Below are 13,852 nucleotides of genomic sequence, written 5' to 3'. Positions count from 1 at the left end.
TTAGAATGAACAGCTGTTTTTTAGAAGTACTTTGACCTTGAAGAATCCTTGTGGACAGCAGTGATTGTTTCCAGTGATCTGTAGAATCCTTTGGCTGATGGAGCTTTGCGGCCACCCCATGACTTTGGTCACGAGACCAATGCATAATGTAAGACTAGAGTCATGGAGGCATTGTGATGCTCTCCTTCAGTAAGACATGTGAATTAAGGTTAGGGACCTTAGTATGAGGAAATACTTTGTGTAACTTTCAATAAATATGCCTTCGTATGGCTGTTCAGGTTCAGTCCATCAGAAGAGGCTGGGACTTCCTGCTGCCACATAGGCCTTAAAATTTCATCTTGGAGTGCTGCTGTGGGATGTCTGTATGTTGTGAATATGTGTTGTTCTGATTGGTTGATAAATAAAGCTGCATTGGCCTATGGCAAGGCAGCTTAGAGGCAGGTGGGAAATCCAAGGAGAGAGACAGGAAGAAGAAAGGCAGAGATGAAGGAGACTCCATCCTGCTGTCCAGGGAGCAGCATGTAATGACACACAGGTAAAGCCACAGAACACGTGGAGACATATAAATTGATAGACATGGGTTAATTTAAGATGATAGAGCTAGGTAGCAAGAAACCTGCCACAGGCCATACAGTTTGTAGTTAATATAAGCCTCTGAGTGATTATTTTATAGCAGCTGTGGGACTGCGGGGCCTGACCGGACTGGAGGAACCTTCCTACTACACAGCGTCTTCTTATGTAACCCTGATGTTTGGTGCCCAGTGGGGTGAGGAAAGAAGGGTCCAGACACCCCAGGACTGGAGGTAATGTATGCCATAGTAGTAGGTGAGACTCCAGGATAGGTCAGGAACATGGAGAATTTAAATTCTTCATCTCAGAAGTAGCAACAAATAAAATGGCTCCTGGGACAAAGGATAAATCAAGGAAGAAGAATCTTCCTAGTAAAGAAAGGGAAAAGAAAGGAAGTTTAAAAAGGTATCTTCAAAGGCTGGAGAGATGGCTCAGAGGTTAAGAACACTGGCTGTTCTTCCAGAGGTCCTGAGTTCAATTCCCAGCAACCACATGGTGGCTTACAACCATTTGTAATGAGATCTGGCTCCCTCTTCTGGCCTGTGGGATACATGCAAAAAGAACACTGTATACATGATAAATAAATCTTTGGATTTGAAGAGAAGGCTCAGCGCCTAAAACCAAGGACTAGGTTGTGTTTCCAGCACCCCTGCGCCATCTTCTGGCCTCTGCGGGCACTGCACTCATGTGCATGTACGCACACATTTAAATAAATCTTAAAAAAAAAAAAGTATCTTTCAAGCCAGGTGGTGGTGGTGGTGGTGGTGGTGGTGGTGGTGGTGGTGGTGGTACACAACTTTAATCCCAGCACTCAGGAGGCAAAGACATGCAGATGGATCTCTGTGAGTTCGAGGCCAGCCTGGGCTACAGAGTGAGTTCCAGGACAGGCTCCAAAGCTACAGAGAGAAATCCTGTCTTGGAAAAAAGAAGGTATAGCCACAGTAGAGAAAGGCAAAGGAAAGGAAATTAAAAAAAAAAAGAAAATTTCTTGATAGAAAAAGGAGAAATGTTTAATCAGTAAAAAAGGATTTTCCTGGTAGAAGAAGGGAAAATGATGAATCAATGCCCAGAAATAAAAAGGCCCCAGAAATGAAAAATAAAGGAAAGAAAAATCCTCTTCCCAGTAGCAATAGAAAAGACTCTTTCTGATACTAGAAAGAGATTAAGGATTTCTGAAACTCAGAGCTTCCTGACTGCCAACTCTTTTAGAGATCGGCCTGCCTGAATAGTGCAGTGGGATCTGGGTCACAAAGAATCACAGCAGGGGCCTCACCTCTATGGTGGCACTTTATTTGTACTGAAATGTGATTTTAATTGTATGTTAATAAATAAAGTTGCCCAGGGGTCTGAGCTATTAGAGCCATAGACAGAGCGTGGTGGTGGCGGCGGCGGCGGCGGCGGACGCCTTTAATCCCAGCACTTGGTAGGCAGAGCTAGGTAAGTTTCTGTGTGTTCAGGGATACAGCCAGCATTGGAGACATACACCTTTAAGACCTGGAGGGCTATACTTACAGGCAGTGACGAGGCAGTCACATGTTTGGGTTTACAACCAATGAGAAGGCAGAACAGAAAGACTATATAAAGACAAACACACAGTAAGTAGGTCTCTTTCGGAGAGGTAGGACTACAGGAGGAAGGGTAAGGTTTTAGCTCTTAGCTCTGACCTCTTGGCTTTCTCTTTTACATTGGTTCTGTGTTTCTTATTTAATAAGACAGTTGGTTACATCTACACACCTCTGCAGCCTGGAATAGCACAGAACGGAGCTTGGACTTTTTTTTTTTGTTTGTTTGTTTAAATGTCCTCTCCCCCCCAGTGGGGATAACTCAATATTAAAGGTCCCTTTGTGGGAAATATTTTTTTGTTTTTCCCTAATAATGGTAATAACTCATCAATGGTCCCTTCAAGGGAGAAAGAAAAAAAAATGTGGTGATATATTGTGTACCCTAATAAACTTGCCTGAAGATCAGAGGACGGAGCCAGCCACTACATTAGACACAGAGGTCAGGCAGTGGTGGCACACACCCTTAATCCTAGCACTTGAGATCTCATGCCTCTTTGCCTGGGAAGCACACACACACACACACACACACACACACACACACACACACACACCTTTAATCCCAGGAAGTAATGTGGCAGGGCAGAGAAAGGTCCATAAGGAGTGAGGAAACAGGAACTCACTCTCTTTAGGCTGAGGATTTTGTAGAGGTTGAACTAGTGGCTGGCTGTTCTGCTCCTCTGATCTTTCAGCTTTCCCCCTGATATCTGGCTCTGGGTTTTTTATTAAAAGACTAAGATTCGAACAACATCTGGTACCCAACATGGGGCATAAATTCACAAACAAGTTGCTTGCCTGTGGTTTTGCAGGCACTGGCTCAGGCTCCAGCTGACACAGCTGGAGTCTCCACCCCACATGGGCCGGAGTCCCTACCTGCTGGCTAAGTTTTGTTGCAGCCTCTCTGCAGCACACTCCATAGGTTTGGGGGACTCCAAAAACCATAGGAGTTAGTCATTTTCTCTCGTTCCTTCATGCAGATGGCCGGCTCTTTGGCTTCTTCTCTTCTGGTGGGATGTGGGCTCTCCCTGGAACCCAATCTTGAGCTGCTATCACACTAGGTAGCTGCCTTGAAACCCACTCGGGCTTTTACTGTTCTACACAGAAGCGGTCAGCCTCACATCTGAATCTTCACTGTCGGCAGGTTTGGTGAGGGATTTCTTAAAGGAAGAAATTAGTTAAAAAAGTATTTTTTCCCACATTAAAAAATGGGAAAAATTTTTAAAATGTAGGGAATTTGGTCTCTGTTTGACAGTCTGAAAATGGAAAAATTAAATGAGAGGTTAATTAATGTAGATGGGATTTATGTAATGTCAATTATAATTTGTTTGATCATTTCTGTTTTATCATTAAAAATGTTGGTTAATAAGATGAAATAAAAGATAAGATGAAATTTTAGAAAAAAATTTGTTAAAATAGATCATAGAGAAATTCAGACCCAGACAGAAGAATTGAAAGGTGAACAAATCTCAGTATTGCATTATATGGTTACAGAGAAACAGCCTAAGAAAGGTTTTTCAAATGGCAGACCTTAATATATCCAGTAGCCTTACAGGAATTGTCAAATGTTCAAGGCTGTGTACAAGCTTATTGGACTCCTGTGCAACTATTAGATTTGAGGAGATTTAAAGAAGCTATAGTGTCAATGGTATGCATTCCCCGTTTGTGAAGCAGATGTCAAACTCGTGGTCACTTGTAATAGAATTTCCCCTCAAGACTGGAGAGATTTGATTACAGCTGTCTTAGAGGCTGGTCCCCAATTACAGTGGAGGATCTAGTGGAACGATGAGGTGAAGACCACTGAACAATGAAGTAGGGCTAGAGGTATGAAAATCTCCCAAGATCAACTTCTTAGAGAGGGAGATTATGCTAATGTAGGAAAGCAATCTCTATATGATGACCACACCCTGGCTTTATGCCAAATGGCAGCCTTGAATGCTTGGGACAGAATTGAAGAAGTGAGAAAGAAAACTGAGTCATTTATAGCAGTTAAACAAGGCCCAAAAGAATCCTTCACTGATTTTTTAGAAAGATTGATTTCAGCAGTAAATAGAATGTTATCAAATTTAGAAGCTAGACAGATAATAATTGAATCTCTGGCCTTTGAAAATGCTAATGTGAGAGACAGACAGACAGGCCCGGCGGCAGCCTGCAGAGGTAGACAGGCCCGGCAGCGGTGGCGGCAGCAGGCAGAGGCAGGTAGGCCCGGCAGCGGCCTGCAGAGACAGACAGGCCCGGGGGCGGCCCACAAAGGCGGGTTTGCCTAGCATCAGCCTGCAGAGGCAGGTAGGCCTAGTGAAAACAAGCTCTTAATCAAGAGCTTGGAACAGGGACGCCTTTAATCCCAACACTTGAGGAAGAAGCTATCTCCGTGGGACGGAACCAGAACAAATCTGAACACTCTGTCTGAGGCCAACCCAGGGCCCAGCTGCTGATCCTGCGAAACCCAACAACTTGGAGGTGTTAATGAGACTACCCCGCTCAGCTGAAACCCGTCCGGAAGAGGATTCAGATCCCTACAGTTTGAAGTCTGTGGAAACAAGATCAGCTGAGGGGTTGACGAATGAACAAAACGTGACCTGGGAACACAGAAGAAGGCGCTGCCCAGCCACCAAACCAGATCACCAGAATCATAAGTATATAATTCACTGACTGAGATCAGCTGCCCCTGAAGAAATAGCCCAATAGCACCAATTTAACCAAGAACTCCCAGTGGACCAAGACTAACAATTAGAACAAGAGAGGCACTCTCAGACACAGACACCACCTGCACTAAGCAGAGGAAGAGATGAGTAGACGCCAGTGCAAAAATACAGGCAACAACATAAAGACCTATATGACAACATCAGAACCTAGTGATTCTACACCTGCAAGACCTGAACATACCAAGACAGAAGAAACAGAAGAAATCAACCCTAAAATCGACTTTAAGAAGATGATAGAGGCCCTTAAAGAGGAAATAAAAACTTCCCTTAAAGAGGAAATGAAAAACTCCATTAAAGAGGAAATAAAAAACTCCCTTAAAGAAATGAAAGAAAAAACAAAAAAAGGGAAGAAATCAAAGAAAGCCAAGAAAAAGCAATTAAACAGATGAAAGAAACATTCCAAGATCTGAAAAATGAATTTGAGACAATAAAGAAAACACATGCTGAGGGAATGCTGGAAATAGAAATCCTGACTAAACGAACAGGAACTACAGAAACAAGCATAACCAACCAATTGCAAGAGATGGAACAGAGAATCTCTGACACTGAAGACACAATAGAGAAAATAGATTTGTCAGTCAAAGAAAACACTAAAGACAAAAAAGTCAAAACACAAAACGTCCAAGAAATTTGGGACACCATGAAAAGACCAAACCTAAGAATTATAGGGATAGAAGAAGGAGAAGAATACCAACTCAAAGGCACAGAAAATATATTCAACAAAATCATAGAAGAAAACTTTCCTAACCTAAAGAAAGAAATACCTATGAAGATACAAGAAGCTTACAGAACACCAAATAGGCTGGATCCAAAAAAAAAAAAAAAAAAAAAAATCCCCTTGCCACATAATAATCAAAACACTAAACACACAGAACAAAGAAAAATTACTAAGATCCGCAAAGGAAAAATGTAGCTAGAGTTTCCCTGCCTTGCCCACACTCAGGACAAATCTTTGTCACCCACCAGTCCCACAGCCGCTCAGACCCAATCAAGTAAACACAGAGACTTATATTGCTTACAAACTGTATGGCCGTGGCAGGCTTCTTGCTAACTGTTCTTATAGCTTAAATTAGTCCATTTCTATAAATCTATACCTTGCCACGTGGCTGGTGGCTTACCGGCATCTTCACATGCTGCTGGTCATGGCGGCGGCTGCAGTGTCTCTCCGCCTCAGCCTTCCGCTTCCCAGAATTCTCCTCTCTTCTTGTCCCACCTACTTCCTGCCTGGCCACTGGCCAATCAGTGTTTTATTTGACATACAGTCCATCCCACAGCAGAAAAAGACCAAGTAACATATAAAGGTAAACCCATCAGAATAACACCAGACTTCTCAATAGAGACTATGAAAGCTAGAAGGTCCTGGACAAATCTTATGCAGACACTAAGAGACCATGGATGCCAACCCAGACTATTATACCCAGCAAAACTCTCAATCACCATAGGTGGAGTAAACAAAATATTCCAGGATAAAACCAGATTTAATCAATACCTGTCCACAAACCCAGCCCTACAGGAAGCACTAGAAGGGAAAATCCAACCCAAAGAAGCTAAACACATCCATGAAAACTCAGGCAATAGATAATCCCACACCAACATACCCCAAAGAAGGACAACACAGCACAACCACAAAAAATAACAGGAATTAACAATCACTGGTCATTAATATCCATCAATATCAACGGTCTCAACTCACCTATAAAAAGACACAGACTAACAGAATGGATAAGAAAACAGGACCCATCCATTTGCTGCATACAAGAAACACACCTTAACTTCAAAGACAGACACTACCTCCGAGTAAAGGGCTGGGAAATGGCTTTCCAAGCAAATGGACCTAAGAAACAAGCTGGTGTAGCTATCCTAATATCTAATAAAATAGACTTCAAACTAAAATCCATCAAAAGAGATCAGGATGGACATTACATATTTATCACAGGAAAAATCCACCAAGATGAAGTCTGGATTTTAAACATGTATGCCCCAAATACAAAGGCACCCACATTCATAAAAGAAACACTACTAAAGCTTAAAATGCACATCAAACCCCACACATTAGTAGTGGGAGATTTTAACACACCACTCTCACCAAAAGACAGATCTACCAGACTGAAACTTAACAAAGAAACAAAGGACCTAGCAGATGGTATGACTCAAATGGACGTTATCTACAGAACATTCCATCCTAACACAAAAGAATATACCGTCTTCTCAGCACCCCATGGAACCTTCTTAAAAATTGACCACATGCTTGGCCACAAAACAAATCTCAACAGATACAAAAATATGGAATAACCTCCTGTATCTTATCAGACCACCATGCCTTAAAGTTAGACCTCAACAACAACAAAAATTATAGAAAACCCACAAGCTCATGGAAACTGAATAATGCCCACCTGAAACATCAATGGGTCAAGGAAGAAATAAAGAAAGAAATTAAAGATTTCCTAGAATTCAATGAAAATGAAAGTACAACATACCCAACCTTATGGGACACTATGAAAGCAGTGCTAAGAGGAAAATTCATAGCTCTAAATGCACACATAAAGAAAATGGAGCAATCCCATAACAATGAATTAACAGCACAACTGAAAGCTCTAGAACAAAAAGAAACAAACTCACCCAGGAGAAATAGACGCCAGGAAAGAATCAAATTGAGAGCTGAAATCAACGAAATAGAAAACAAGAGAACAACACAAAAAATCAATGAAACAAAGAGTTGGTTCTTTGAAAAAAATCAACAAGATAGACAAACCCCTAGCTAAATTAACCAAAAGGCAAAGAGAGAGCACCCAAATTCACAAAATCAGAAATGAAAAGGGAGACATAACAACAGACAACGAGGAAATCCAGAGAATCATCAGATCATACTTCAAAAACCTGTACTCCACAAAAATGGAAAACCAGGAAGAAATGGACAATTTTCTGGATAAATACCACATACCAAAATTGAATCAAGACCAGATAAACCATTTAAATAGACCAATAACCCCTAAAGAAATAGAAACAGTCATCAAAAGTCTCCCAACCAAAAAAAGCCCAGGACCAGACAGTTTCAGTGCAGAATTCTACCAGACTTTCAAAGAACTAATACCAATACTCTTCAAATTGTTCCACACAATAGAAACAGAGGAACATTACCAAACTCTTTTTATGAGGCTACAATTACCCTGATACCCAAACCACACAAAGATACAACAAAGAAAGAGAATTACAGACCAATCTCCCTCATGAACATTGATGCAAAAATACTCAACAAAATATTGGCAAACAGACTCCAAGAACACATCAAAACAATTATCCACCATGATCAAGTAGGCTTCATCCCAGGGATGCAAGGATGGTTCAACATACAAAAATCTGTCAATGTAATACATCATATAAACAAACTGAAAGAAAAAAAACCAGATGATCATCTCCTTAGATGCTGAAAAAGCCTTTGACAAAATCCAACACCCCTTCATGATAAAGGTCTTAGAAAGATCAGGAATACAAGGAACATTCCTAAACATAATAAAGGCAAATTATAGCAAGCCAACAGCAAACATCAAATTAAACGGAGAGAAACTCAAAGCGATACCACTAAATTCAGGAACAAGACAAGGCTGTCCACTCTCCCCACATTTATTCAATATAGTGCTAGAAATTCTAGCTAGAGCAATAAGACAACAAAAGGAGATCAAAGGGATACAAATTGGCAAGGAAGAAGTCAAACTTTCACTATTTGTAGATGATATGATAGTATACATAAGTGACCCCAAAAACTCTACCAGGGAACTCCTAAAGCTGATAAACTCCTTCAGTAAAGTGGCAGAAAGATAGTCATGGTATGTACTTACTCATAAGTGGATTCTAGATATAAAATAAAAAACAATCAGACTACAAAAAAAAGAAAAGAAAAGAAAATGCTAATGCACAATTCAAAAGGGTAATTAGGCCATTAGAGGCAAGATCAGCACCCTTGGCGGAATGGATCTGAGATACAATGAATATTGAGTCTCACGACCATGATGATGCTTGGATAGGAGAGGTGATTTCCAGAGGTTTGAAGAAAAATAGTAATGTCAGATGTTCCAATTGTGGTAAACAAGGTCACCTAAAAAGGGACTATAAACCAGGCATTCCTAGAAACAATGTTTCTTCACTTCAAGGACCAATGGCAACAGAACGCCTCTCCCTTCTGGATTATGCAGAAGGTGTGGTAAAGGCAGACACTGAACTAACGAATGTAGATCGACAAGGGACAGACAAGGTAATCCTTTGCCTTTGCTGGCGGGAAATGCCATAAAGGATCTCTTATAGGCCCTTACGTCAAATTCCATTCAGTTCTTTCCTGTCATCATGGAGGAAACTCCTTCCCAGAGCAATTAAAGAACCTAATGCCTATTGTAAAAAAAACACACTGCTCTGGATGATAGAACAGCTATAGAAGAGAGAACAAAAAATTCAGGAGAAACCAAAAATCAAAATTGATAAGCTTAGATAGGGAAAATCCCCAAAGTTAGGCTTGGGGAAGGGATTTATTTTTGTCTTTCAGGATAATGAAGGCTAAGAAATCTGAAGAACACTGGACAAATGAGACATCTAAAGAAAAAGGACAAATCATCTAGAAAAAATGTCCCATGAAAAAGATTTTCTGCAGTGAATCATGACCACATCCAAAAAGATGATGGGATTCCAGAACAATGACTCCACGTAGACAGTGATATCGGGCTCTGGACTTTTTATTGAAAGACCATCTACGATTCAAACAACAATAAAACAAGCTTGACATCTAGTAAAAAAAAAAAAAGTCAAGACATAAAGTACTAAGTCAATGCTGTCTGAATTTCCAGAGGCATTAGTCACTCCTTGGATGAAGGACGCTCTCCTCTCGATTGTCGGTTGGGTCTGGGGTCTCACAATAATTGGAGACAGACCACCAAAGTCTATTAAACCAGATGCAAACTTTATTCCAGAAAAACAAAAAATAAAAAATTAAAAAAAAAACAACACACCACTGGGTGGCTGCGCACGCCTTTAATCCCAGCACTGGGGAGGCAGAGCCAGGCATATCTCTGTGAGTTCGAGGCCAGCCTGGACTACCAAGTGAGTTACAGGAAAGGCGCAAAGCTACACAGAGAAACCCTGTCTCGGAAAACCAAAAAATAAATGAATAAATAAATAAAACACCATGGTGCACAAAAGCTTGTCAGCTAGCTGAGACCACAGCCGATGTTGGAATTCTGGGACTGTGTCCATAAAGGTGGGTACTGGCCCCCTTTCACAGTGTCAGGCATGGGGTGCATGCTAGGAGTCACGTAGAAACAACTATTAAAAGTTAACTTTGGTCCAGGCAGTTGTTGGCTATAAGGGGCAGGGGGGTTAAAAGTTAACCCCTGGCTGTTGACAGAGGAGCTGGCTGTGAAGCAGACGGCCATTGTTAGCAGTTAACCTTTATGGCTGATGACTGTCAGTTTTTATCTCTTAAGCTTATAATTTTATATTTCTATATTCCTGGACCCTTCATGTCTAATTAATGTTTAAATGAATGTTTATTTTTCATAGTAAATAAACTAAAAATAAAATTCATGATTTTAAACTATATTTCCCGGTATGCTGCTGTCTGTTTATCTTTATTGAAAAATTGGCTGTTGTATATTGGGTGTGGGTTCATGTGGGTTTACGGAAAGAAGACTCAGAGGCGCCCTAAGGATGATTTTTAGCCTTTCCAGCTGCAGGGGGATCAGCCTCTGGTGGACTGACTCACTGTCACTGAGCAAAGGGCCTTTTTATTGTTATACAATTCACACCTTTAGCAAGTCAGTTCCTATACCAAAAGCGGACAATGCCAAATGCAAGTTCTCAGTTAAGGAGTACCACAGTGTTCCGGGTTGTCCCTCAACCAAGTCTGCATAGGCTTTGAACCCCTAGGAAACTCTCAGACAAGACTTCAAGTATGGAGATGGGAGTGGGGTGTGGGGTGGGGTGTGGGTGAAGGGGTGGGGTGTGGGTGGGGTGGGGATGGGTGGAGGGGTGGGGTGGGTGGGGTGGGGTGTGGGTGGGGTGGGTGGTGGGTGGAGGGGTGGGGTAGGTGGGTGGGTGGGTGGCAGGGGGATGGGGATGGGGTGGGGGTTGAGGGTGGGGTGGGTGGGGTGGGGTGTGGGTGGTAGGGGGATGGGGGGTGGGGTATCAGTTACAAAATGCAAATCAAAGCCAGGTGCTAACAATCCAGAATGAAACCAGCTGCAGCTCTGGAGGAATTCCCCCAACATATCCCCATTTTTTACATTAAACAATTAATTATTCTTGAAATTATGTAGTTTTACAGCAAATAGAGCCTTTTCTCTTTCTGTTTTTGTTTTTTTCTTTTTTCAATCTATTAGTGTTCTTTTTTTTTTTTTATGCCAAATGCCATTTATTGAAGGAGGGAGGAGGTCTTAATTACAGGCTTACAGCACAATGGGAGAACCCGAAGGCAGAAGTTCGCTACCGATGTTTTACAATCTTGCATCTAAGCTGTTAAGTCCATTATGCAGGATACACAGACAAGGAACTTCCTTTAAGCATCTTTCTGTTTTACCAGTAAGTAAGCCAAAGAAACAAACTAACCCAGGAGGAATAGACACCAGGAAATAATCAAATTGAGGGTTGAAATCAATGAAATAGAAACAAAGAGAACAATACAAAGAATCAATAAAACAAAGAGTTGGTTCTTTGAAAAAAATCAACAAGATAGACAAACCCCTACCCAAATTAACCAAAAAGTAGAGAGAGAGCATCCAAAATGCATTTTAAAGCCAATAAGGTTACTATTGCTAGCACAAGAGTAACACTTGCTAAAACCAGAAATCTGTTAAAGTGATCCACAGGGTTAATGAGGCTATTGTATCTGTAAGGTTTTCCACAATATCCATTTCTGTCATATCAGGTAACTTTTTTGTAAAAGTTTCTTAAGTCTCTTGTTGTAAATCATAAACCATTTGAGAAGAATTAGGGTGACCTAGCAAATGCATCTGAACTTTTTCCCAGTTGTACTTTCTATTATTGAAACTTAACGGCGTAATACAATAGGATGTAACATTCCAGTCACATTTTAATTTTACCTGTTCCCTTAATACTTCTCAAAAGTATAACAGCTTGTCTCAAATCAGCTAATTCATTGACTATTTCATTATCTATTTTATTTTGTTCAGTCCAAGGTTCTGTAGAACGCTTATGCCAGCCTCTAAGGAAGTCAGCAGTTTCTTCATGAAGAACCAGTACAGCTGCTGGTGCTGGTCCAGTCAAGGCAATAATTCCCACAATAACAGCAGTAATCCAATAGTCCAACCACTCAACTGTTCTTCTTAATATTCTTTCAGCGAGCTTCTGTACCAGGATCATCACAGGAGAGTCTTGCCATGGGCTCGGTTGCTTGGGATGACAGTTTAAATTATATAAGCGTCTGTGTGTTTATTTGGGTCTGAGTGGCTGCGGGTCTGAGTGGGACTGGAGAAAACTCCAGCTACACTTGGTAACTTCATGGGTATCCAGATTGCTGGCCTTGTCCTAAGAATGTATAAACTTTCAGTGGTTAAGTTTAAAGACATACTAGAATAAACACAGGTATGAAGGGTACAGAGTTCACAAGTGATGCTGTAGTCATTAGAGTGCCGTTGTACAGTCCCCTTTAGTAGCAAGTAAGATAATGGTGCACATCCCAAAAAGGATTGCTTTGATTTAGTCTAAAAGACAGAGCATACTTATCATCCTTAGTGTTTAATTTTCCTTCCCATGCTTTAAGAGGGTGGAAGGCACTTGCCAATTTTCACAAGTTAGTCTGGATTGAATTGCCACATTTCAGAAGAGGACTTGCCCTTCCCATTCCATGCCACTGGATCGGTTCATTAACAGTAGCACTGATTTCTACAGTTCCATTCAACTATACCTCTTCCATCTTAACTCTGAGTGAGAATGTTTTCCTTGAGGAGAGCCATAAGGGCTCCAGTCAATGACCTCTCCATGGGAACTATTAATTAACACTCGAGGTTTCTCATCTTTACACTGTTGCCGATGCATCCAGTCAGATTCCTTGTTGGCAACCCTCATCTCACAGAATGGTAGATTTATGGAACTAGGAGCATTAAGCTCCTGTCCTTTAAAACCAGATGCATAAAGCATATAAAACTTACTCTGATAATCTTGGGTAGTATTGACTAGTATGAATAGCCATACTTGAAAGGTTATATATAGACATTGTATTTGATTTCCCATAAAATAGGAATTCCTTTTATTTCTAAATAATAATAATAATAATAATAATAATAATAATAATTTTCCCAGACAGGATTTCTCTGTGGAGCTTTGGAGCCTGTCCTAGAACTCACGCTGTAGACCACGCTGGCCTTGAACTCACAGAGATCCTCCTGCCTCTGCCTCCCAAGTGCTGGGATTAAAGGCGTGCACCATTACTGCCTGCCCTATAATTTTTAATCTCTTTACCCTTCTCCTTGGCTGAGCAGGACCTTGGTTGTCATTAGGAGCAGGTATCCAACAAAATTCATTAACCACCACAGGAATATCCATACTCCCCAATTTACTGCTAAGTTAATTGGAAGATTAGGAATAAAGGCCAAGTAATTACAATAAGTCCCAGTTACCTGCAAAGTTACCAAAGATAGCACAGCAGGGAACAGACTTGTAGTATTCAGAGGTTTTTGAGTCAAAGGAATTATCACCTCCCCTTTGTGGCACATTCCTAAACTGTGCCCAGGAGCTGAGGATTAGCAGTCTGCTTGAAAGGCCTCCTGTGTTTTTCCTTTCAAGAGATGTCTCAGCATCTGAAGCATCCAAAAGATTCCTCTTGCTCATGCCGGGTTTTTATCAGTTTTGATGGGATTCACAATTTCCTGTCTCCTGTGGAAACATATGCATAGATATTGGTGAAATTATTAAGGCCACTCCACGTAGTTAAAAGGGAGGTTTATTTTGTGGGGTAACTTACAAGTGAAGGGATTGGTAACAGGGTCTGGGAAAGGTGTAGCGCAGTCCAGTGGTGTTCTC

Source organism: Peromyscus leucopus, chromosome 17 (assembly GCF_004664715.2).
Source record: "Peromyscus leucopus breed LL Stock chromosome 17, UCI_PerLeu_2.1, whole genome shotgun sequence".
In the NCBI taxonomy this organism is placed as follows: Eukaryota; Metazoa; Chordata; class Mammalia; order Rodentia; family Cricetidae; genus Peromyscus; species Peromyscus leucopus.
Note: the sequence above shows the minus strand (reverse complement) of the source record.